Raw genomic sequence first — 16,913 nt, 5'->3', positions numbered from 1 at the left:
CCGGGTAGTACAGCTAGTCTAATATATAAAGCTGAGTGAATGTGTGTATGCATGTAAGTATGTCCGCTAAACGAATCTGCACCGTTACATTTACAATCACAAAATTTTGCACACACACCTCATGTGACTCAGGGAACGTCATAGACTATGTTTTGACCAGAAAATGTAACCCTGCGCTTTACAGTTACTCTCCAAAAATCCTGCATTCATTACAGTCAATGGAGCTGGAAGCCACAAGTTATTATTAGCAGCTCTGATTGGTTGATATAGGAGTGAAAGACATTCATAGTATAACAAGCTTATGTGTGAGGTTATATGATGTCAGTGGTAAGATGGACAGAGACAGACAGACAAAGAGACAGAGGCAGACAGACACAGACAGGTAAAGAGACAGGCACGGACAGACAGGGAAAGAGAGACAGGCAGACAGAGAAACAGACAGACAGACAGATATAGACAGAGACAGACGGGCAAAGAGACAGATGGGCAAAGAGACAGATGGGCAAAGAGACAGACAAAAAAGAGACAGACGAGCAAAGAGACAGGCGGTCAAAGAGACAGGCGGGCAAAGAGACATACAGAGAAAGGCAGAAAGGAAAAGAGACAGACAGGGAAGCAGACACAGAGATAGAGAGTGACGAGACAGGCAGACAGGGAAAGAGATAGGCAGCAAAAGAGACAGACAGAGAGACAGACAAAGACAGATGGGGAAAGAGCCAGACCTGGAAAAGAGCCAGACCTGGAAAAGAGCCAGACCTGGAAAAGAGACAGACCTAAGAAAGAGACAGACCTGGGATAGAAACAGACCTGGGAAAGAGACAGACCTGGAAAGAGACAGACGGCCAAAGAGACAGAAGGGGAAAAAGACAGATAGACAGGGAGAGAGACAGACGGGAAAAGAGACAGACGGGGAAAGAGACAGATGGGGAAAGAGACAGATGGGGAAAGAGACAGATGGGGAAAGAGACAGACCGGGAAAGAGACAGAGAGGGAAAGAGACAGAAGGGGAAAGAGACAGACGGAGAAAGAGACAGATGGAGAAAGAGACAGATAGGGATAGAGAGAGACAGACAGACACAGATAAACAGAGACAAACAGACAGAGGTAGAGACAGACATACACAGACAGACACAGAGATAGAGAGAGATAGAGAGACTGATACAGAGACAGACAGAGAGATAGGCACAGAGACATAGACACAGACAGACACACAGAAACAGACAGGGAAAGAGACAGAAAGACAGACAGACACTGGGAGATAGACAGAGACAGTTACTATTCTGGGCAACGCCGGGGTACTACAGGTAGTATATATATAATGCCCAACATCTAAGACCACTCATGCAGAAAAACAAATGTGTACTAAAAAACTGTAGCACTGTAAATAATGTTTAAAGTCTGAATCTGAAGTCAGCGCTTTGCTGATTGTTATTAGTTGTTATTAGTTCTCCAATAAGGTAATCTCTCAACATTTGTGAATGGGTTCTTCAAGCGTGGGAATCCTATCATTTTTGGTTATCCTATATTTTCTTTACTATTATTATAAAACTTACCAATCAACAGAAAAGAGTAAAAATAAATTGTACTAGCCTATTTTGACAGCTTGTGTCCATTGAGCCATAGATAACATGTTTGATAAAAGCATGAATTTAACCCCTTCACCCCCAGCCTGTTTTCACCATCCCGACCAGTACACATTTTACAATTCTGAAGTGTCACTTTATGAGGTTATAACGCTAAAATGCTTCAACGGATCTCAGTGATTCTGAGACTATTTTTAGTGAGACGTACTTTGGTAATGGTAAATTTAGGATGATACTTTTTACGTTTATTTGTGAAAACATTGGAAATTTCGCAATTTTAGATCTTTTGATTTTTATTGCTGTGGAAATGTAATCGATAGGAGGTATACAGTATATCGCAGAGGCATTTATGCTCTGGGAATGTAAGTCTGAGTGTAAACTCTAGTATACTTAGTACTAAGAGCATTCTTAGGCTGGTTTCACACGTCAGTGAAAAACACAGACGTTCTTCACTGACGTGTAAAACATGCACATGTCCCTCCGTGTGCCGTGATTCACGACACACGATGGTTGTCCATGTGCAATCCATGATCCGTGATCCATGATCCGTGATTGCCCATGGGCATTACTCATCTGTCACGCTTTTGCTGTCCATGGTGCTGAACTCCTCAACTCTGCAGCATCCACCCACCACTCTCTGCAGCTACTTCCAGGTCAGCTCTGGCTGTATTCATGAATATGCATGAGCCGGCCAGGAAGCTGCAGAGAGCGTGGGCTGCAGAGAGCGTGGGCTGCACAGAGAGTCACTGTAAAGATGAGTTGAAAATGTTTATTATTTTCAATGCATGTGTTTTTCTGGTACATGTTTCACGGATCACACCATAGTGTGGTCCGTGGGACATCAGTGATGCCAGAAAAAAACGGACATATCTCCGTGCGGCAATCATAGGCACGCATGTATGCTGCATGGAGACACGTTCAGTGAAAAATCATTAATGTGTGAGCAGACCCATTGATTATAATGGGTCTGCGTATGTCAGTGATTCTGGTACGTAGAAAAAAAAGCACAAACGTGCCAGAATCACTGACGTCTGAAACAGGCCTTAGGGTGTGTCAGAGCCGGATTTTATGAGCAGTCAGAGAGATGGGCTGCTCATATAACCCCAGCCAAGTGTGTGGTACATGTGTTAAAATGGAGACTGTTTGTCTCACACATGCTTTGTGTGTGGAGGTTACTACACCTCCAGCTGGCAAGCTCGGAAACAAAACTGATTCTACTCTGTTACTTTGTGTAGGAGTAAAGGCTGCTTTAAACGGTACGACCGATTGTGCAATTTCACAATCGATCGTACCCACCCCCGTCCTTTTTGCGTCACGGGCAAATCGCTGCCCGTGGCGCACAAAGTCGGTAAACCCCGTCACACGTACTTACCTCCCGTACGACCTCGCTGTGGGCGGCGAACGTCCCCTTCCTGGAGTGGGAGGGACGTTCGGCGTCACAGCGACGTCACACGGCCGCCGGCCAATGGAAGTGGAGGGGCGGAGATGAGCGGGACGTAAACATCCCGCCCACCTCCTTCCTTCACATAGCCGGTGGCGGCTGCGTGACGCATGTGAGCTGCTGTTCATCGTTCCCGGGGTGTCACACGGAGCGGCGTGTGCTACCACGGAAATGATGAACAACTAAATTAAACGATATTATGGAACCTAGCGAGCAGTACACGACTCACGATTTGTGAGCGATACTGCATCGCTAGGAGGTGTCACACAGTCCGGCATCGCCAGCGATGCTGGATGTGCGTCACAAAAACCGTGACCCCGACGATCTATCGCACGATAGATTGTCTGGTGTAAAGCAGCCTTTAGGCTTGCTTATGTTGTTCTCCTGCAGAGCAGTTTATGTATACTGAAATAAACTAGTCTGTCAAATCAAAATTGTTCCTGTAGTTACCTCAACCAGCAGCCGGGTGTGTAGCATCGTCACAGCCCTTCAACCACAGAGTTATGTCACACAAAATAAATTTACAACATCTCTACATCAGCATCATTTTTGAAACACATTTTTTTTGTTAGGAACTTAGAAGGTTTAAAAGTTTATCAGCAACTTCTCATTTTTCCTACAAAATTTACCAAACATCTTTTAGGGACCACATCACATTTGAAGAGAATTTGAGGGGCCTATATGAAAGAAAATACCCAAAAGTGACACCATTTTAAAACTGTAACCCTCAAAGTACTGAAAAAAACATTCAAAAAGTTTATTAACCCTTTATAGGTGCTTCACAGGAATTGAAGCAATGTGGAAGGAATAAATGAAAATGTTACTTTTTCCCACAAAAATGTTACTGGGCTCTCCCAGATGCTTTTTGTCCCCGATGATTGCTCTGCTTCATTAGGGAGCATGTTGGCTCAGGATGCCGCCAGTCGTATTTCCTGTTACAGTTGTGCTGTTGGCTCCTGTTGTGCTCAGTGTTCAGATCTTGGTCTCTCGATTCCGAACTGTTGTTTACCCGTCTCTGCGTGTCCTCCCCTGTTTTAATTGTGACTTCCCGACTTCTGATCTCGGACTTTCTCTTGACCAGGTCCATGCCTGCTCCCTGTATTTTGTATGTACTCTCCTGGAATCCTGACCTTCGGCTTGTATCTTGACCTCGTCTCTGTTTGTCCCCCTCCTGGTTTATGATCTCGGCCTTTCTGACTACCTCTCAGTTTAATGCATAACAGTGTCTAGTGCCACCTTGGGACAGTCATCACACCTAGGTTGTCAAGTGACCAATTTCTGTTTTAGTTTGACTATTTTGGGGGTTTAAGAGGATGAATTACTATTACTTTGCTCTGTAACTACAAATACATGTTTCAATTATACAACTCTGGATCATTCTTTCGAAATTGATGCCTACTTCCCATTAGATCTATTCTCCCTCTGCTAGGAATACCCACACTATTTAACATGCTAGGCCAGTTTCCTTTGCTATATTTTTAGTAACAATTTATTTTAAGAGTAATTTGGAGCCATCATGAGTCTCTAAAATGTTTCGCCCATTGACTAAGTATCTTCCCACAGTATTTAACTACCAAAGACAAAGTGCCATTCTTCTCCGACCTAGGAATGTGTGGCTGGCACAGTCTACGTGTTACATCTCTGACTGCTCTGCAAAGGATAGAAGCCCGAGTGCTGTCTATAGAATACCAATTAGCCATTAGTAGAAGAGATCATATTGTTCCGGCTATGTACTATCCGTTAATTTAAAAGAATTGCCAAAAGTAGCAGTCTTTATATTCCAAACATTTGTTGTGTTAGGAAAAAAGGAAACAGTGGATATCTAAGTTTCCCGCTGACTCCTTTTTTTTTCGTGTGTGTGTGTTTGTGAAATGTCACTTCAACGACTTAGTAAAATCTGTTTTCTTTCAAACCTTGTTTTTGTGCAATAGTTTTTTTCTGGTTTTGTCCTTATGTACAAGGGTAAATACTATTCTTCTGGATCCAACTACAGTGTGCTTACGGGAGTATAAACAGTGGGGAGCCCTGACAGTGCCACTGTCCTTAGCCTGTTCCTGATTCCATAGCCCGAGGCAGTGGTTTGCATTTTTAGGACAACAGCCGGCTATCTGCAAGCAGGAGACCACTCGTCAGGCTTCATTACTGCACACAAAATGACACAAGTGAGCCTGTGGTCACAACTGTGCTTATGGTGTGTCAAAAAGCCATTACATCTTATGGTGGAAAAATATAATAAAGAGGTTTGCTTTGCTTGCTCATCGCTAAACAACAATTTGAATAATGTCCATATAATAATTGCTTTATCACATATGGCTTATAACTCTACAATGGATACGATATAATTATTAGGAAAGTAATATTTTAGGATTATACTTTTTTGCAAACGAGCATTATTCTGCAGCTATTTTCCATTAAAACCCCTTGTTCTAAAACAAGAAAAAAATCACTTATTTTTTTTGCAAACATATTGTTGCAATTTTAAACCATATGATGTCTGACTTATACAATTAATATGTTCCTGGTTCCCCTCCCATCTAGAATAATTAGCATAAAAAGCTAAATACGTATTTAGAATCCACAAACATTGACATATGATTAATATGTGAACGTCTTCTCTTCTTTTTGGTAAGTGTTCACACAACCGCATGTGTACATCCCACTGATCACTATTTTTAGACGTCTTTACAATCTGAAAGATGACAAAACTGCTATAATTTTATTGTCTACGAGCAGAACACAATGTCTGAAAATACTGTATCTTGAAAATATGCTACACATAAATGTAAAAATGTAACAGACTCATCAAACGGAGCCATCTGGTCTTAATAAAATATGTAATAAACACACAATTTTACATTAGTCATTTGTTTTATATGCTTTGGATGAGTATATAGAAAGCTTTTGAATGAGAAGTGAGTACAAGAAAGAAAGGGATTTTTAACCACACATAAACCCATTGTCTCACATTTACAAATATGGCCAATTTTACGAGTGCAAATTGGTTTACACAAATCATTACTGATTTACGTCAACAAGAACAAATGTGTTCCTCTCACTAGACACTTAAAAAAGACTAAATATTTGCTAAATTTATCATTGCTCTCTGTGGGTTTTGAGGGGCAAATCATTGGTCTATATTAAGGACACTAATATTTGTCATAAATATGTGAAAGTGCACCAAATACTATTATATATATATATGTGTCGCCCTGGGCAAGCCAGGGGACACAGGTCACAACACCACCACACCCCACACTCCAGGTAGGCACATCACAGCTAACCACAAATCCTTGTTGCCTTCCTCCAGAGGTTGATGATGCACACCAGGGGGTGGGCCAGGCGGTTGGCTCCGCCCACCAAGGAGCTCACAACACTGGAGGCAGGAGGAAACCAGGCAGATGAGTCCAGGAGGAGGAAGTGAAAGGAGTAACGGCAGATAGCTCAGGGACGAGCTTGAGTAAACAACAGAGTTCTGTCAGGGAGGAGGAAGTGGAAGAAGTGAAGCCCAGGCAGAGCAAGTGTGAGGAGTTAAGAAAGTGAAAGTAGAGAAGTAGAAAAGGAAGAAAAGCAAGTAAAGTGACAGAAGAGAAAGACAGCCTGAAGGGTCCAGCTTTGTGAGGGCCAGAACAGCAAGGTCAGCAACGGCGGTGACTGTCTGGAGGGGGACCGTTTGGAAGTTCCTGGAAGGACCCCGTTGGCTGTGTGCCCGGTGGTCTGGAGCAGTGTTCCGAAGGACAGTCAGCACCAGGGCAGGGACTTCTCGGACCCCGGCAAGGCTAGGAGTCGCCAGATTTGCCAAATCCGTCAGTGACGGGGACGCAGATCCCCCAACAACCAAGTCCCGATTGAAGGCAACAGCCCAACCCATATTGGAGAGACACCGCCACCGCCACGGCACCAGTTTCTCAGGGCCAGCGCCTGCGGGCAAAGTGTAGAGCTCCTCCGGCCCAGATTGCAGCCGGGGAGCGGGTAACCGGAGGGAATCCACCGCTACCATCAGTCAACACAGGTGCAAGGAAGAGGGACATCACCGTCACCTACCGGGAGTGCAGGTGCAGCCGTCTGTGGGACCGTCCTACCAGCCGTTGGTTTACCGTACAAACTGTGTCTGTGTGTCAGGCTGAGTGAGTACCATAGTGCCGCAAGGCACAGCGCTGCCCCCGCGTCCCTGCGCCCTCCAGGCCCTACACTTTACATCTCATCACCGGGCCCCGGGATCACCTACCCACGGAGGGGCAACACAACATCTAGCTGCTCCACTTCACCATCCCCGGGACCCCCACACTGAGCAGCGGTGGTGCAATCACCACAACCGTGGGTGGCGTCACGAACTATAACAATCCCCACACCCAACAAACCCCCCTTTCACTCACGGGCGAGGAGTGTCGCTCGAGACACCCCGGGATCCGGCCCACCGCTCGAGCCACCACTGAGCAGCTGCCGGACCCGAGCAGAAGGGGTGAGCGCGGTGTGCTGACACCCTCCTCCCCGCCCGCGACATATATATATATATATATATATATATATATATATAGTCATCTTCACATTGCTTGGACTACGTTTATGCAGTCTAATTATTAGACAGCATTAGTAAATAATGGCCATTGTACTTGATAGAAAATTAGAAGAATCAACTCTTCAATACCATATGGCTCCACAGACGTTCCTTGTTTTTTTGTGGAACATCAACTGAGTAGTCCATATGATATGTTATGTTTTTGAATGAAGGATGAAGACTTTACTACACAGTAATGATCAGAATCTGTATTTGACATACAAAGAAACTACAATGAATAATTTACAATAAGTATATACAGGTTTTTCTTTTTTCTTTCAGGTTAATAAGCTAAGAGAAAGTTGGAAGACTCAGGTTTATTTGAAGATAGGTTGGGTAGAATAATTGGAACTCCAATACTCATTTGAGGTCGTAACAGCAGAAAATCATTGACCAGGAAAAGGTCCGTCTTGGATTGTAAGACAGAAGAAAAATATTAAACTGACTACTAACAAAAATCAAAGGAATATTCCAGTAGATATAAGTTATCACCTATTCACAGGATAGGTGATAGCTAATACAGTGACGGGGTCAAATTACTGAGACCCTCTCTGATCATCAGAATAGTGGTCCTCGGATTTATTGGGGCCAGACTTAACCAATCATTATACTCTACTGCTATGTCTGACAGTCTCATAAATAAAGAACAACCAAGGGGAAAAGATTGTGGACGTATAACCCCGCTGTAACTGAATGAAAGAATAGTGCATATAAACATAGGGTACTTAGTAAACACTGTTTTTGATAAAAAAAAAAAGCATAAAGCCATCCTACCAATGACAAGGTGTACCCAGTTGGGACAGTACATACACTCTCTAATATTAAAACCTTAACATGGGTCAACATAGGCCTCAATGTGAATAAGGGCTGAGAGTGACCGAGTCCCAACAGGACACACAGCCATGGGATGCATATAATGAAATGCACAGCTCACTGAGAGGGAGGGCCACACCCTATTTGTACTAAATACAAGGGACTACATAAAAACAAAAAAGTGAGCCAGAATATGAGATGGTATACATACAGCTTGTAAGCTCATGTTCACACTGGCCAAAAGATAAACAAAAACCAAGGGGAAAAGATTGTGGACATATAAGGTGACATTCACACGACCGTGTCGTTTTTGCAGGCCCCAAAAAAACGGTCCTGTTTTTTCACGGATGCATCCATGTGGCATCCGTGTGACATCCGTTCCGTTCCATATACGGGACATGTGTCATCCGTGTGTCATCCATGTGCCATCCGTGTGTCATCCATGTGCCATCTGTTTTTTCTGCAGACCGCAAACACGGAAACAGCTAGATAGATAAATAGATGGATAGATATAGATAGATAGAGGCATAGATAGATAGAGAGATAGAAAGAGAGGCAGAGAGATAGATAAAGGGATAATAGAGAGATAGAGGAATGAATGAATGATTGAATAGAGGCATAGATAGAGGGATAGCTAGAGGGATATATAGATAGTAGATGAGAAAGACATATATAATGTGGCACTGAAGGGTGTTTAGCCTTGTATTTAGCTAAAAAAATAAATAAATAATTAAAAAAACGACGTGGGGACCCCCCTATTTTTTGTTGTTAGCTAGGGTAAAACAGACGGCTGCAGCCTGCAGACCACAGCTGTCAGCTTAACCTTGGCTGGTAATCCAAAACAGAGGGCACCCCACACTGTTATTTTAAATTAAATAAATAATTTAAAACAAAAAACATGGGCCCCCCCCAAATTGGATCACCAGCCAAGGTAAAGCGGACAGCTGTGGTCTGCTATTCTCAGACTAGGGAGGTCCGCAGTTCTTGGACCCTCCCCAGTCTAAAAATAGCAGGCCACAGCCACCACAGAAGTGGCGCATCCATTAGATGCGCCAGTGAAGATGCTTTTACCCAGCTCATCCCGATGCACTGGTGTGGTGGCAAACGGGGTAATATATGGGGTTGATACCAGCTGTGTAATGTCACCTGGCATCAAGCCCTGGGGTTTGTGATGTCACGGCATCTATCAGATACCCAACATCATTAACCCAGTCAGTAATGAAAAAAAAATTGACAAACAAACTTTGAAAAAATACTCCCCAAAACATTCCCTCTTTCACAAATTTATTGGAAAGAAAAATCAAATCCGGGTCCGGAGTAATCCAATAAGGGGGTCCCACGACAATCCATACTCACTGTCCCAGTCATTGAAGAACAGAATGTTCCCCATTGGCTGGGAGAGCAGTGCAGTGACCTGAGATAACAATATGAGGTCAGCCCAGGTCACTGCAGGGCATGATGAGCGTTGACTTCAGGAGGTTAGCAAGGTACATTACCTGCGGTGATGGAAGCTGCTGCACTCCTGACGTCAGTGCTGGTCACTGACTTCAATGCCCGCCGCATTCACAAGTATCGCGAGTGGCCCGTGACATCACCGTTAGTCACAGTCTCGGGCCGCCCACAAAAGGTGATGTGAGAACACGGCGGACATAGAAGGCAGTGACAAGCGCTGACGTCAGGAGTACAGGACTTCATCACCGAAGGTAATGAACTTTACTAACCTCCTGACGGCAACGCTCATCATCCTCGCGGCTGCTAACACACTGCTGTGCGGGCAGCTGCTGACACTGCAGTGCGGGCAGATCCTGACACACTGCAGTGCGGGCAGATGCTGACACACTGCAGTGCGGGCAGATACGAACACACTGCAGTGCGAGCAGCCGCAGGGCTGGCACTGGAGCAGGACACAGACTGCAGGGGCACCCGATGGAAGCCACGCGGAAGTGCATCCATGTGGCTTCCGGGGATTTTGCGGACCCATTGACTTGTATTGAGTCACAGTCCGTTATTACGGAACAGAATAGGACATGTTTCATTATAACGGAACGGACATACGGCATCCGATATGTTTTTTTGTAGGATCGGATGCACACGGAAAAGACATTGAAAAGATGATCCTGTCCGTGGGTCCACAAAAAAAACAAAAACTGAACAGGACAGACGGAACGGTTGTCTGAATAAGCCCTAACCCTGCTGTATCTGAATAAAAGCATAGTGCATATAAACATAGGGTAATTAGTAAACACTGTTTTTGATCAGTTTTTTTTATTTTTTTTGTTTGTTTGTTTTCATATATAAAGAGTAGCACATGTATGACCATAGCTCTATTTAAATAAAAGTTACAAGTCCCATGTTCTGGCAATTAGTGGGGGTCTCTGCAGTTAGAAGCCCACCAATCTAGCAGTTATTATTATTCTGTGCATAGTTGATATCGTCTTCGGGATACAATACCGTTTTAGCTTAAAAACGGAACATAAGTAAAAGGGGTATAATTATTGATTAGGGTATATGTACAGTGAAGGAAATAATTATTTGACCCCTTGCTGATTTTGTAAGTGAACAGTCAATAATTTTAAGGATAGGTACATTTTAACAGTGGGAGATAGAATATCCAAAATAAAATCCAGAAAATCACATTGTATAAATTATATAAATTGATTTGCATTTTGCAGAGAGAAATACGTATTTGATCCCCTACCAACCATTAAGAGTTCTGGCTCCTACAGACTACTTAGATGCTCCTAATCAACTTGTTACCTGTATTAAAGACAGTTGTCTTAAATTGTCACCTGTATAAAAGACTCCTGTCCATAGACTCAATTAATCAGTCAGACTCTAACCTCTACAACATGGGCAAGACCAAAGAGCTTTCCAAGAATGTTAGGGACAAGATCATAGACCCGCACAAGGCTGGAATGGGCTACAAAACCATAAGTAAGACGCTAAGTGAGAAGGAGACAACTGTTGGTGCAATAGTAAGAAAATGGAAGAAATACAAAATGAGTGTCAATTGATATCGATCTATGGCACATTGAAAAATCTCATCTCGTGGGGTATCCAAGATCATGAGGAAGGTGAGAGTCAGCCTAAAACTACACAAGGAGAACTTATTTATGATCTCAAGGCAGCTGGGACCACTGTCAAGAATACCATTGGTAACACATTATGCCGTAATGGATTACAATTCTGCAGTTCCCGCAAAGTCCCACCACTAAAGAAGGCACATGGACAGGTCCATCTGAAGTTTGTCAATGAACACCTGGATGATTCTGAGAGTGATTGGGAGAAGGTGCTGTGGTCAGATGAGACAAAAATTGAGCTCTTTGGCATTAACTCAACTTGCCGTGTTTGGAGGAAGAGAAATGCTTCATATGACCTAAAGAACACCATCCCCACTGTCAAGCATGGAGGTGGAAACATGTTTTGGGGGTGTTTCTCTCCTAAGGGCACAGGACTGCTTCACCGCATCGATTGGATAATGGATGGAGTCATGTACCATAAAATCCTTAGTGACAACCTCCTTCCCTTCACCAGGATATTAAAAATGGGTTGTGGTTGGGGCATACATTCAAGGCAACAAAAAAGTGGCTCAAAAAGAAGCACATTAAGGTCATGGAGTAGCCTAGCCAGTCACCAGACCTTAATTTCATAGAAAACTTATGGAGGGAGCTGAAACTCTGAGTTGCCAAGTGACAGCCTTGAAATCTAAATGATTTAGAGATGATCTGCAAAGAGGGGTGGACCAAAAGTCCTCCTGACATGTGCGCAAACCTCATCATCAAGTACAAAAAAGTCTGACTGCTGTGTTTGCCAACAAAGGTTTTGCCACCAAGTATTAAGCCTTGTTTGCCAGAGGGATCAAATACTTATTTCTCTCAGCAAAATGCAAATACATTTATTTAATTTATACAACGTTATTTTCTGGATTTTATTTTGGATATTCTTTATCTCACTGTTATAATTAACTTACCCTTAAAATTAAAGACTTAAAATTAAAGACTGTTCATGTTTTTGTTAGACTTATTTGTCAGACTTATTTCCTTCACTGTACATTCTTGAATAGGGGCTCTTTTCTGTCTGTTTTGATACTGTTCCCACAGATACTGGGAGTAGGGGTGTCATTTCCCATTTCTGGCACTACGATAACTGGGAATGTGCAATTCCTAAAAGAATTTTCTTAGTGATCCCACCTAATACCCAGTCTATGCCAAGGGTGTATGTTTTTGACATGTGTGATCAAACTTTGTGACTAAAATTATTTATAATTTTCAATTAAAAATGAGTCCTTTTTAAAAATGTCTTCCATTGTCACTAATGCATATGAATGTAAGAATGCAAGAAATATTTTGGGATCCATTATACTTTTTTTTGTGCTTGACTGAGGTAATGAGTACACAATTTATTTATTTTTTACGTTAGTATTGACGTGCAGAAATATGACATGACCCTTAGTAACAACAGGGCTTTTGCTGAAAAGTGACCTTTTGGGCCTCCCTAGGCTGCAAGGCCCAGATGTGACTGCAGACACCCACTAAACCCCCAAACGTTATGCTCCTGAATGGGGCACAAAAACTTGCAGATATAATGGAGATTAACATTAATTGAACAGTCTCATCTCTTAAAGGGATATTCCCATCTCCAAGATCCTATCCCAATTTGTAGTAAGCATATTAATACTAGCAAATACCTCCAATTAGAAATGTAGTACAGCTCTCCTGATATAGCCATGTCTCTTACCTCATATGTGGGGCATTGAAGTTTAGGAATCCATGGTTATGTACACTCATATAGTGACATAGTTAGTTGTTCATGGTCATAACCATGGATACCTAAGCTATAATGCCCTGCACATGAGGTAAGAGACATAGCTATATCAGGATAACTGTACATTTCTAATTGGAGGTACTTACTAATATTATTACACCTACTACATATTGGGCTAGGATCTTGGAAACTGGAATACCTCTTTAACAACACAATCCCTGGTAATGGCGAAGCTTTTCTGTGAAACCTCATAGAACTCTTAAAGGGGACTTTCTCAATACAGAACATAGTTCAACATAGGTTGAAAAAAGACCTAGGTCCATCTAGTTTAAAGACTGCTTAACATGCAGCGACATCGCTAGCGATCTTCCTGGTGAAAGCACCCGCCCCCGTCGGTTGTGCATCACGGGCAAATCGCTGCCCGTGGTGCACAACATTGCTAACACCCGTCACACATACTTACATGCCTAGTGACGTCACTGTGGCCGGCGAACCACTTCATTTCAAAGGGGGCGGTTCGTGCGGCATCACAGCGGCGTCACTAAGCGACTGCCCAATAGAAGCGGAGGGGCAGAGATGAGCGGGCGGAATATCCCGCCCACCTCCTTCCTTCATCATTGCCGGCGGCCGCAGGTACGATGTTGTTCCTCGTTCCTGCGGTGTCACACATAGCGATGTGTGCTTCCGCAGGAATGACGAACAACATCATACCTGCAGCAGCAATGATATTTGAGATTAGAACGACGTGTCAACGATCAACGATATGGTAAGTATTTTTGATCGTTAACGGTCGTTCCTGCGATTCACACGCACGTCGCTAACGAGGCCGGATGTGCGTCACGAATTCCGTAACCCAAACGACATCTCATTAGCGATGTTGTTGCATGTAAAGTGGCCTTAACTGTCCTCCACCAATTATATATTTTGTTACTAAATCATTTATAATCAACAATGTTATGCGTACTGAGGAAATCATCCAGCCCTTTATTATACGTTGGTTATAGTGTCTGCCATTACTACCTTTTGTGGTAGGGCATTCCACAGTCTAACTGCTCTAAAAACACTAGAACCCTAGAACCCTGAGATTTATGCTGGTTTTCCATTCAATATACTACAGGCACATTTCTACGATATTTCTTGTCCAGATCGTACAATTGCAGCAATTTCTGAGGCACTGGCAATATCTACATCACTTATGCAATAGTACGAAGATTCCCCCAAGACTTGTTGGGGGGACCTGATGACAGGAGATGAAAAACTTGCTTTAGATCAGTCTGACCTGAGCTTAGATAAAGTCATGTAACGTGACAGGACACAAGATCAGATTACCATCCAGAGATGTAACTAACTGAACTGACACGTCAGTGAGAATCCCAAATCATTACTGATTTATTACTTTGCTGAATCTCATGAACACTTGATTAACTTCCAAACATGCCAGTAAATTGCAAGAAAAGAATTGTAGGTGAATGTATCTTTACAAGATGAAATTAAAGATCCACATTTAAATTGAAAGAGAAAGGTCATTGTGGTGCTCACCTTATAAGATCCAGGATCTTTATTTAAAAGTTTAATAAAACTATAACTCAATGAGCATCGATCAGTTTAACTTATCGGATCGACAGTTTAAAAGACTGGTTTACAGAATCCCCTAGCTACAATCTGGAATTCTTCTACACAAACATTTACATCATAAATTTTACTTAATTACCCCCCAAAACTGCCAGTGCAATCCCTATTTAGTGAATTTTTATTATGTACTACAAAATCAGCAAATTGCTCTTCCTGACCTAATAGATCTTGCATCTTAACCATAGTTCAACTTGATATATAATTTTTATTATATTCATATTTCTCCTACAGTATATGAGCAAAAACTGACTCTCATTTGGGGGTTCAGCTGGGGTCCTAATCATGTCATATGCACATGGGGATGAGGGGAGAAAGGATCCAAACCTTTGTGTTAGTTTTTTTGTATCAATTACCCTATTTTTGCACCAAAATGCGCAACTTTTTTATGTTTTATGTCAAATTTTTAAAAAGTAAAATGGGTAGAAAAGTGAGAATGTTTACCTACTCCAGTGAGAGACAAAGTAAAAAAGTCGAAATACAACTTTGGAGAGTAGTGTTATATCTAAAGATGCATGTTTTGCGGCTTTTTCACAGCCAATCAACATGCGAGAATTGCCTACCATACACGATAATGCTGCAACCATGTTGGTTAATGGCATTACTGTGATTGGCCAGCTGTATCTCATCGTCAGGTCTTACAGCAGTGAGAAATAAAAGGGTATAATGTTTTAAATTTTTCAATTTCAGAATGAGTCTACCTTCATTTTACCGATAATCATCTTGGCTATATCATACATAAATTTGACTTCTTAATATGTAGCATTTGATTAGTTATGCAAATTCTTGTCATGTCACTGCATTGTTACTGTTTTGCTCTTAAAAATCTAAATTTTTATATTTATTATGTTAGCATTTTGTAAATCAACCTTTGTCTTTCATCACTGCCTGAATAGTTCAGGGCATGCTCTCCATCAGATTCAAACATGTCTCAACTGAAATTTGATCCCAGGTCTCTTCTTCACGTTCCCAATGTTGGTGCATACTGGTCGACTCACTTGGATATGTATACAGCTTTTTCTTCAACTCTACCGAGAAGTATTCAATTGGATTGAAGTCTGGGGACTGTGGGGGCAAAACCAACACCTCTACTTTATTGTCATTGATCCATTTCTTCATCAATCTCAATGTATGCTTCGGGTTGTTGTTGTGTTGGAGTGTCTTTTGCCACACCCCAGGGCTATGGGGTACTCGGTCTCAGGCCTGGTTATGTTGGGACAGTTCACTGGGTGGCCGTTTTACGGTTCCGTGACCCTTGGGTCGCTTTTAAAAGGGGTTATCTATGGGGGATTGATAAAGTTTTTGTTGTGACGCCACTTGCGGGTTGCGGCTATTTTAGTGGAGCTGCCGCTGCGCAATTTCTTACTGGGTCTGGTGTTAGTGGCAGCCTGGATGTTGGGCCCTCCGCAAGTAGACCTAGGACCCAGGGGATAGATGATGTTGTTGGGTGCAGAAAGAATGTAGGCCACACAAGGAATTGCAGTGCAACTGGTCTTTTTACTCACGGTATTGTAAAGGTTGGCAACCCGATGAAGGCTGGTCCTCACCCCTGGTCCCCTTAGTTCTAGTGCTGGTGTGATGACCTGGTGGCTTCTTTTCTCTGCACCTGCCTCTGGTTGGTGGGTCCCAGTGGCTTGGAGCATCTGGGGGTCTCCTCCTGGTTGTCTTTCGGTCTCAATCCGTATAACAGGTAGCTTGAACACTGTGGGGTCGGTTCCTCTGGTCCTGTTCCCCGGTTCTCCCATTGCTATTGTGTCCCAAACTTTACGGTCAGTGAGCTCTTGGATGGTCCTCTCTCTGTGCAGATTTTATCAGGTCTGCCTGGAGCGTTTGCCTGACCTAGGGCTCTGTACCCCGTCGGTGCTATGGTTCGGGAGTACTTCACCGTACTCCACTGGCAACCACACACCTGGGCCCTCAGGTCACCGTTACATTCTCCTGTCAGTACGGTTACGTCCATCTCCACTCACTTTCACTTACTGACTGTCTGACCCCTCCCCGCTGGTTGTCATCTAGTGGACTGGATTGGCTCCACCCCTAGGTGGCCATCTATTGGGTCCGACCCTAGCCTGTCACCAGTCTTTGGGAATGGGGAAAAACAGGGATTAGATTGAATGTTTTGCTGTTA

Source organism: Anomaloglossus baeobatrachus, chromosome 6, assembly GCF_048569485.1.
Source record: "Anomaloglossus baeobatrachus isolate aAnoBae1 chromosome 6, aAnoBae1.hap1, whole genome shotgun sequence".
NCBI classification, from domain to species: domain Eukaryota; kingdom Metazoa; phylum Chordata; class Amphibia; order Anura; family Aromobatidae; genus Anomaloglossus; species Anomaloglossus baeobatrachus.
Note: the sequence above shows the minus strand (reverse complement) of the source record.